At 46.8% G+C, this 10,558-nt stretch overlaps 1 protein-coding gene across 4 annotated transcripts in view; it reads left to right on the top strand.

Annotated features, from left to right (window-relative positions):
- The first annotated feature begins 6,583 nt into the window (after nucleotides 1-6,583).
- TSC1 (TSC complex subunit 1) overlaps nucleotides 6,584-10,558 on the top strand; it is a 38,924-nt gene continuing 34,949 nt past the window's right edge. For all 4 annotated transcript variants that reach the window (XM_089535287.1, XM_089535288.1, XM_089535285.1 and 1 more), the window contains exon 1: nucleotides 6,584-6,712. The gene's annotated coding sequence lies outside the window, so the exon portion shown is untranslated. The remainder of the gene's footprint in view (nucleotides 6,713-10,558) is intronic.

The raw sequence follows: 10,558 nt of genomic DNA, 5'->3' as shown, positions 1-10,558 counted from the left end.
AAGGAAGCTGGCAGTAAGACGTGGGAAAGGATCATACTGGATAGCCTAACAAAGTTGTTGTAAAAACGGTTTTTCCAGACACTAGTTTCCTAGCAGTTGTTTTGAAAAGAATCAATTCGGAAGCATGTTCAGCAAGTGAGAACGATGGATCTGAATCGCATCATTCTGGAGGTGAGGGACTAATGGCAGAGTGGTGTTTACTATCCCTCTGGAGTTTTGGGTAGATTCACCATCCCCGCTCTGCTCAGCCCTGCCTTTGTGCTTGTGGTGTGACCTATAGGTGCATGATTTTGTTACCGCACCAATCCCTCCGTCTGCAACAGAGCTTGGAAAAGCTATCTTCAGGATAACAACTCAAGGATTACAACTTGCTGTGCTGGCTGGGGGTCTGAGAGAAGCATTCTCCCAAAAAGTAATGCTTCCAATTGGCCCAGCAGCCGGCAGGTTGATGTAAGCATGAATACATCACTCAAAAGATCTCTGCAACATTTGGGGTCTGGGGGAAGCAGATATGTATGCATATGTGCCTTCAAGTTGCCTGTTAACCTATGGCAACCCCATGAATTTTATAGGGTTTTCTTAGGCAAGGAATCCTCAGAGATAATTTTTCAAGCTCCTTCCTTTGAAATGTAACCTACAGCACCCAGGATTAGTTGGTGGTCTCCCATCCAAGTACTAACCAGGGCTGATTCTGCTTAGCTTCCAAGATCAGATGGGATCTGGAGCATTTGGTGCATCTGGAAACCAGCACCTGAAAACTTCTGAGAAGGAAAGAAACGGATATTTAAGGACTAACAGTATTGGGATTGGGGGCCAAGAAGTCTGTCTCCAGTGCCATCTCCTGGTAGCAAGTGAAAGTCATCTGCTTGTATGCTCTACGTTTAGAGAATGGAAAGGTCAAGAGGTCCTTGCCCTGAGCAGCTTGCAATCCCAAGCATCACGCATGAGACATAATTGATTTCTCCCCACAGTGCAACTGTTCCCACCCGTCCTCTAGGTCATTCCATGCAGATGAATGGATTAAAATTCGTACAAGTAATCAACCAAAACTTATTTAGTCAAAATCAGCTTTATTTTAAAAAGCAAACACAAAATGTGAATTCAACCAGATTTCTGTTTGTGCATTTGGTCTTGTTGAGTACCTTGGATTGGTTGAGTTTATAAAAATCTATTTTTCTGGACCACGGTTTCCAGTTCATAGGAGCTGAAATCCAAGAAAGCAACATTTCCCAAGTGCTTGTTGAAAGACAGTCTAAGTTGACCTCTTGCAAATTGTTGCCACTCAGATGTTTTGGGCTCCTCTTACCTCCTGCTGAGGATGATAGGAACCGTAGTCTGAGGGATCTGGGAGAGGACACCAAGTCCTCAAGTCTGCATGGTGTTCCAATTGAGATGGCAGCTGTACACCTTAAAAGATAATAAAAAGGGAAACGTGATGGGGAAGCCACCTTCCCTGATACCAAATAGCAACCCCCAGTGCCTGCCTGAAGCTCAGGGGGAAGGAGCAGAGATATTTTGTCCTCTTCTGGGAGAAAGGAGGACATCCTAGCCTGGCCTGCTGGACTACAATGCTCATCCTCCCCAGCCAGCATGCCAGTGGGGCTATGGGAGATGTAGTGAGTTGGGAAAGGCTAGGTTAGTGTGAAGGACAAGGGATAGGGAGATCTGTGTTCAAATTATCACACAGCTACTGGGCAACTTTGGGCCAGCCTCACAGGGATCTTGTGAGAAGATGATGGAACTGGGAGGGGTGAAGAAAAGGAAATCTAGAAGATCTCCTGACTGAAGAAAAAGTAGGATAAAAATATAACAAAGAAATGATAAAGTAACACCCATCCACCCCTGTGGCACATGCAGCAGATATCTTATTTTACACTTTTCACAGCCAGTCTCTATCTTGTGCATGGAAAATGCAGGTCCAAAGCACACTGTGTGGGGTGAGTGTGGGTCTAATTCATTTCTTGTATAGCATGTGAATCATCCACAAGGGTTCTCTGGGTGGTGTTTACAAGATTTGGAAAGGATAAACAAGCTCAAGACATCCCATGGCAAGTTAACAAGCAAAAAATGTCATCTTTTTATTTTACATACGTGATTAGATACATTTATAATCTGCTTTTCTGCTGGTTATCTCAAGGCAGTTAACATGCTTTCCCCTGTTTTAACCTAACAATGGCCCTGTGAAGTAGATCAGGCTGGGAGGGGTCACCTAGTGAGTTTCACGGCTGCGTGGGGACATAAACCTCGATTGGCCAAGTCCCTTGTCCAGCGTGCCAACTACTACGCCCCTCCAGTGCTGTTTCTCCTATCACCCGCACAGTCCATGACAATTTAAGAGCTCTTGGTTGGTTTACAGGTTGGTTCGGCTGCCATCCTTTGCCAGTCACTGACATGGGAGCAGCTCCATCAAATGGGACTTCCTGTAGACACGAAGAGCCCTGGGACGTTGGACAGCCCTTTTTTCCAAAGCAAATCCATTTAATTTGCTCGTGGATGTTGGGGTGATGGTGATACTGGGTCCTACTTTGGAGCTGCACACTCTCAGTCTGTTGGTTGCTATGGGGAGGACATTGGAAAGAGCCCCACTGGACCAGCCTAGATTAAACACTCTCCAGGCTAACATTCTCTTTCCCTGAGGGCCAGTCAGACATCAGCCTTTAGTGGGATGCTTTTAGTGGTGAGGTTCTTGTACTGACAAGGGGTTGGATTAGATGGCCCTTGGGTTCCCTTCTAACCCCGCTTGCAGATGGGAACAGCACATTGGCCAGGCATGCCACTTACCACACAGTTCTTGACTCCAACGCCTTGCTGCCACCCCACAGCATCTGCTGCTTTAGGCAACCATCACCTCTCTCTGCCTGAGACAGAGCTCAGTGCAGGAAGGAAAGCTCAGATGTTATAAGTAACTAGTTGCAGTCATTGTTAGAAATGAGTGCAATGGCAAACCACCTCTGAACAAACCTTGCCAAGAAAACCCTATGATAGGTCCTCCAGGAACTTTGGTTGAAGCAACTGTCTGTGGTTGTTTCTTTTAAGTGTGAAAAGTGATCAGTGCACTGTCAATACCAATAGCTGGGGCTGGGGGTGTTGCTTTTACACTCTGCTGTGTGCACTCTTTTTGGCTGTAGCTGGGTGATTTTTACCCAGAGTGCAACGAGAGTTAGCCTTATCCAAATATTATTACTGGCTAACATGAGTGCTATTGCCCCATTGTGGTAGAGATATGATCCCAGTAGACCATTGGTGACCCGGCAAAGCCATGCACAAATGCACCTGGTGCCCTCTGACACATAACAGGCACAATAAATAAACCATTAAAAGCCAAAGCCTGGTGAGGCAAAACAAGGTTAATCATACCATGGGAAAAAAGAGGGAGAAAGTGCATTTTTCTTGGGGTCCTTCCCCCTTCACGTTTTTCCTCCAGTCAGCCCCATGCAGAAATTCCCTGGCTGCCCTCCTCTCCATTTCTTTGTGTAACGCTATGATAATTAACTCAAAGAGAAATAATATTGCTAATTGCTTCTGCCCATTTCTTTTCAAAAGCCCATCCTCATTTAAGTTTCCTTCTTTCTTCATCTTTCCTCCCTCCCAGTCCCCCCAGGGAAGATTAAATAAACATGCCTCTAGCACAGCAGGAGGGGGGAAAAGAAAAACCAGCCTGGAATAAAAATTAATTGTAATTCACAAAGCAAGGACTGGAGGAGAAAGAAGCTCACATCAAGAAAAAATTGCTTCCTCTCCCTCTCTGAGCTGGGCTGACCCCTGGCAGGTGAAACTTCAAGGGAAACCTGCACTGCATCCCTTGCCAGGAGAGTTGTGAAATATGCAAAGGCAACCCCAGATTGTGGAGCTGCCTTCAAAAGCTGTTGGCTCAAGGTTGTTATCTTGAATTAATATCTCCTCTCCACGTGGAGAAGGAGCTGCAGGCTGGCAGCCCCCTCCTGTGCAAAGTTATCTCAGCCTAAAGGGCCACAAAAGGCCACTATCAACAGGTGTGTGTGTGTGTGTGTGTGTGTGTAGTGCCATTCCTCCAGCAGTTGGAGAGCTCCTTTTAAAACATCCAAATTCTGGAGTTGATCTACTGCTACCCTGGCACCTACACCTCAAATATCCTGCTTCTTGAAGCAAAGAAACTGTAGGCTTGTGTTAGAGAGCCCCAAATTAAGGATACTATTCTAGATCCCAACTCATAGCAGATGAGACACCGTCGATTAAAGTATAGTGTCTAGATCAAGAGAAGTAATAGTGCCACTCTATTCTGCTCTGGTCAGGCCCCACCTGGAATATTGTGTCCAGTTCTGGGCACCACAATTCAAAAAGGACATTGAGAAACTGGAGTGTGTCCAAAGGAGGGCGACTAAAATGGTGAAGGGTCTGGAAACCGTGCCCTTTGAGAAACAAATTAGGGAGCTGGGGATGTTTAGCCTGGAGAAGGTTAAGAGGTGATATGATAGCCCTGTTTAAATACTTAAAGGGATGTCATGTTGAGGAGGGAGCAAGCTTGTTTTCTGATGATCCAGAGACTAGAACGCGGAACAGTGGATGCAAGCTGCAGGAAAAGGGATTCCAGCTCAACATTAGGAGGAACTTCCTGAAAGTAAGGGCTGTTTGACAGTGGAACAAACTCCTTCCTCAGAGTCTCCTTCACTGAATGTCTTTAAACAGAGGCTGGATGGCCACCTGTCACTGGGGCTGCTTTGATTGAGAGTTCCTGCATGGCAGATTGGGGTTGGACTGGATGGCCCTTGGGGTCATTTCCAACTTTACGATTCTATGATTCTAAGACTTCCATTTTGGACCTGTCACCTCCTTGATTGGGTCTATCCATCTGGCATTTGTCTTCCTCTCTTTATACTTTATATCTTAAATACTACTTTCTACCTTTCCCAACAGGTTGTGCCTTCTCATGTTGTGGCCAGAGTACAACAACCACAATGTGATCACCTTGGCTTCCAGGGAGATTTATGGCTTGATCTGCTCAAGGACTCGTCTGTTTGTTTTTTTAGCTGTCCACAGTATCCTCAGCACTCTTCTCCAGCACCAAACATCTCAAATGAATTGATTATCTTATCTGCTATCTTCGCTCTCCAGCACTGAAGCCTAAAATTGGAAGGCAGCCAGGTCCTACGGCAAAGATTTTCCCACCAAAGCTGCCGGGCGAGTACAGCCTGGCAGTATCCTGGGTCCCAGGTGAGATCCAGCGGCCTTATTTTGAAGTGGGGAGCTTTCCGACTTGGAAAAATGGCTGCCAGAGCTTGCCTGGGACCTGGGCTGCAGCCAGGCTGTAGCCACTGGCGGCTTCGGCGCCAAAATCCTTGTGGTAGGACCCAGCTGCCTCCCGATTCCTTCCTCGGAGTGTAGTGGAATCTGCCTCCTTGGATGTCTTTAAACAGAGGCTGGATGGCCATCTGTCTGGAATGCTGTGATTGAGAGTTCCTGCATGGCAGAATGGGGTTGGACTGGATGGCCCTTCTTGGGGTCTCTTCCAGCTCTATGATTCTATGATTCTAGGAGGGCGACTAAAATGGTGAAGGGTCTGGAAGCTATGAGGAACGACTAAGGGAGCTGGGGGTATTGTTTGTGGGTTTTTCGGGCTCTGAGGCCATGTTCTGGAAGAGTTTCTTCCTGACGTTTCGCCAGCATCTGTGGCTATGGGCATCTTCAGAGCATGATGAAGATGTTGGCAAAACATCAGGAATAAACTCTTCCAGAACATGGCCTCAGAGCCCGAAAAACCCACAAAAAACTATGGATGCCGGCCACTCGATGGAGCTGGGGATGTTTAGCCTGGAAAACAGGCAATTAAGAGATTAATGATAGCCCTGTTTAAATATTGGAAGGGGGGTCATATTGAGGAGGGAGCAAGCTTGTTTTCTGCTGCTCCAGAGAACAGACCCGGAACAACAGATGCAAGGTACAGGAAAAGAGGTTCCACCTCAACATTAGGAGGAACTTCCTGAGAGTAAGGGCTGTTCCACAGTGGAACAAACTGCTTCCTCGGAGTGTAGTGGGGTCTCCTTCTTTGGAGGTCTTTAAGCAGAGGCTGGATGGCCATCTGTCAATGGGGATGCTGGGATTGAGAGTTCCTGCATGGCAGAAGGGGGTTGGACTGGCTTGTTGGGATTGAAGGGAAGCAGAGCATTTAGAGCTAGGCCACAGTTGCCATGGCAACGTGGTGGGCGCGGCTTCCCACCGCCGAGCCTCCTCACCCGCCTCCTTAGGCCACGCCCACCGCCCTCCTTGTTTACCACCCAGAAAGCGTCCTCCTCCGCCCCCTTGGCCCTCCCTCCCTCCCTCCCTCCCTCCGAGGTCACGTGACACTCCCCGAACGTGCCGGGACCTTCTCCTTCGGCGGCGTCACGAGACTTTTGCATCGCACCCTTCCTCCAGAGATTCCTCCGCCACCTCCTTCGGTCGGGTACCGCTCCTGTGCGTTGCCTTGTCGCTCTAAAGCAGGCGAGGGTCTTATTGGGAGGAAGAGCCCCGTTCTTTGTGGGGGGGAGACAGCTGGCTTGGAGCGGCGGCGCTGGCGTTGTGAGGCGAGGGACTATTTAACGGTGGGCGGGGTCGGCGGAAGGTTCCCAGGGAGTGCTGGCGAAGGCGGTGGCAGGGCCAAGATGGCGGCGCCCTGTGGGCTGGGAGAGAACTGAGTGGTAAACAGCGGCGGGGAGGCGGAGGAAGGGGCCCGGCCGGCCAGGGAAGGAGGGCGCGGGTGAGTCCTGGCGGGGCGCGGGGGCCGGGAGGGGAGGGAGGCCGCCAGGGCGGAGGAATGAATGGAGGGAGGCGAAGGGATGGGGACAAAGGGGGCTCCCTGCATCCATACTAGAGATATAACCCGGTTTGGTCCCGCTTTAACTCTTTCTTTGGCTCAAGGCTATGGAATTCTGGGAGTTGGAGTTTGTTGTGGGCCCAGAGCGGAGCGGAGCTCCGCTCTGGGCCCCACAACAAACTCCAACTCCCAGAATTCCATAGCAGAGAGGCAGACAAAGAGATAAGCTTTGACCTCTGGGCCCCACAACAAACTCCAACTCCCAGAATTCCATAGCAGAGAGGCAGACAAAGAGATAAGCTTTGACCTCTGGGCCCCACAACAAACTCCAACTCCCAGAATTCCGTAGCAGAGAGGCAGACAAAGAGTTATTGTTATTGTCGTAGTACTTCAGCTTTGGCGTCATGGCGACCCTTTGAAGGAGAGACCTCCAAGAGCCCCAGCCATCAACTGCCCTGCTCAGGTTTTGCAAGCTCAGGGTTCCTGGATTCATCCAATCCACCTTTCATGCGGTCTCCCTCGTTTCCTACCATAAAGACGTGGTATTTTGCAGAGCAACAATGAGAGGGATAAAAACAGTCCTGGAAGAGTTTAAGGCTGTAAGAACCACTGTGCTTGATCCACGATGCCAAAGGGCCGCCCAGCTCAACCGTTTCTTTCCCACAATGGCCAACCGGGCAAAACCCACAAGCAGGTAGCATTTGGCTTCTCCTCCATAGAGTCATAGAATCGTAGAGTTGGAAGAGACTCCTAGGGCCATCCAGTCCAACTTCATTCTGCCATGCAGGAAATCACAATCAAAGCATCCCTGACAGATGGCCATCCAGCCTTTGTTTGAAGACCTCCAGAGAAGGAGACTCCACTACTCTCCGAGGAAGAAGTGCGTCCCACTGTCGAACAGCCCTTACTGTCAGGAAGTTCCTTCTAATGTTGAGGTGGAATCTCTTTTCCTGGAGCTTGCAACCATTGCTCTATGTCCTAGTCTCTGGAGCAGCAGAAAACAGGCGAGCTCCCTCCTCAATATGACATCCCTTCAAATATTTCCAGAGACATACTGCCTTGGACCCTGGGGACAGCATGGACCCTGGGGACAGCATGCACCCTCATGACTTACCAATATTAACCTCCTTCTCTTTGAACCTGTAATTCATTGCTACTTACTGTTTAATCTTTATTTTCAATGTGGTTTCAGCCGCTTGGGCCATTTACATTCTCTCAGCCTCAGAGGAGGGAAAAGGCAAGCCCTCTGAACAAACCTTGCCAAGAAAACCCTGTTTTCCTAATAGGTTTGCCTTAGTGTTGCCATAAGTCAGAAACAACTTGAAGGCACACAACAACAGCAGTCTTTCCAAACATCCGAATATAAGGAAGGTGGGGTGAAAAGACTATCATTTTTCTTTGCATATTTAATAACCTTCACAGAACTTAGAGTGGTCTTGACCATCTCTAGTAACCCTTACGTTTTCAGTTACTTTCTCTGTCGGCAAGATGTTCCAGATGCTATCTAACCATTGTGAAACCAACAGGCCTTTAAGCCTTTCCAATTACATGGAGCCTCCAAATGTGTTGCCAGGCATACATATATGATCAATTCTTTATTAGAAAGATACTCATTTGCATTACAGAAAAGAAGTAGAAGTCCCAAGTCTGTTGACAAACAAGTTGTTTGTGATGTAATTTTATTGATTTCTGCAAATACCAAATTCCAGAAATGAATGACTTACGGTCCAGACCTTTCCTGCCTTTCTCCCAATATAGGGACTTAAGGTGGGATTAGTGACAGGAATTCATCCTATCATGCAGCTCTTGAGCCTCAAACTGCCAACCTTCCGATCTTACAGTCATCAGAATTGGCATCCTAACCACTAAGCCACCGTATCCCTCTCTTCATATATAAGAGCGTTTGAGAATGTTTTCTGTTAAACCCCCTCCAGCCAGTGACAACAAACTACGTGTTCGTTGTTTTTAGGAATCAGGTTCATTTCTTAGCAAAGCATAGTTAGACAAGAGCACATTTCTGCTACTCTGGTAATTTAAAGCTAGATCCTAGCAGGCTTGGTTTTGAGATTTTTGATATTCAATATTTTTGTTTCCTTAGCAAAGGCTGGCCTTAGGAAACTTTGGCCTGTTACAGACTGCCAAAATAAAGCTGCTTTGGGTCTCTTTGGAGGTATGCTGTTTAAATGATGCATGCATCCTAAGAATCTGGAAGCTGCAACAAAGCTGCACTCCAGTGCTTAGGAATGGAGTGTGGCTTTGACGCGACCTCCGGACTCTTAGGACCCAGGCATCATTTAAATAGCATACCTCCAAAGAGACCCGAAGCAGCTTTATTTTGGCAGTCTGTAACAGGCCTTAAATTACCCCACAATCCTACCAAATGATGGTGAAGCTTGGGTAGTACAGAGGTATGGTAGAATGGCTGTGTGTATGGACTCAAACAGCCGTGATGCAAAGCACATTTTTTTAATGCACAGTTTGGGGGACAATGAACAACATCAGCCAAAACATAAATTAAAATAGGAATTTACATACCATTCTAGAGAGCCAGCTTGGCACAGTGGTTTGAGCATTGGACTACTACACTGGAGATCAAGGTTCAATTTCCTGCCTAGCCATGGAAACCCACTGAGTGACCTTGGGCAAGTTGCGCACTCAGGCTCCGAAAACTCTGTCATAGTTTTACCTTAGGGTTGCAACCATACCCTGGAAATGATTTGAGGACACACAACAACAGTAAATTCTTACATAACTATTACAGATCATATTAACATAGTAGGTTAAATGTTTTAAACATAGAATCATGGCCAAGGGCCACCCAGTCCAACCATCTGCCATGCAGGAATACATAATCAGAGCACCCTCAACAGATGGTCATCCAGCCTCTGTTTAAAGACCTCGAAGGAAGGAGATTCCGTCACACTGTTTCACTGTCGAACAGCTCTTGCTGTCAGGAAGTTCTTACTAATGTTTAGGTGGAATCTCTTTTCCTGTAATTGGAATCCATTGCTCCGGATCCTATTCTCTGCAGGAGCAGAAAACATGCTTGCTCCTTCCTCAATCCAAATGCATTTACAGTTGGCTCTCTGTATCCATTGATGCTTTATCTATAGTTTCAACCATCCACATCTTTAAAATATTCCCAAAATATATAAATTCTAAAAAGCCAACTTTGGTTTTACCATTTTATATAAGGGACATTATTTTACTATGTCATTGTATTTAATGGGCCTTCATCATCCATGGATTATGGTATCCGAGGGGTGGCCCTAATACCAAACCCATACCAAGAACCCACTGTAATTCGTTAAAAAAGAAGAATTGCCCCCTTCCTCCTTTTGAAATTTGAATTCAAATTACTGAATGACTCCTTTGTGCATTAGCTTACTGGGGACATGGCTTTCCTTGCTGGAAGATGTGGAACTACTTCCTTGGTCACCTCTCCTAGCTAGACACTTCTGGGTGTCTGTAGCAGCAAGGTGATAGTTACCCACTGTTTCTTGTTCCTAGTATCTGGATTGTTGTTGTTTTTTAAATGCATTCAGAAGGGATGTCTGCTACATACAATACTTTTTCAGTATAACTTGTCCAGTATAAGGAGGAAAATCACCACTACAAAAATGGGCCAAATGTCCAAATATAAATCCATTTGTGAATTTCATCTATACATCTTTCTTCTAGTATTAGATCATCTATCCATTGGTTCGTGGGTGGGAAAAATTATTTTTCCAGTAATGAAGAATCAATCTTTTAGTAGTCAAAGGTGTGTAAAATCCAATTCCTTTGGCT

The sequence above is a fragment of the Sceloporus occidentalis genome, unplaced genomic scaffold, assembly GCF_023333645.1.
Source record: "Sceloporus occidentalis isolate IW3139 unplaced genomic scaffold, rSceOcc1.0.p SCAF_8, whole genome shotgun sequence".
In the NCBI taxonomy this organism is placed as follows: domain Eukaryota; kingdom Metazoa; phylum Chordata; class Lepidosauria; order Squamata; family Phrynosomatidae; genus Sceloporus; species Sceloporus occidentalis.
This window is presented reverse-complemented; position numbering and strand designations above follow the sequence as displayed.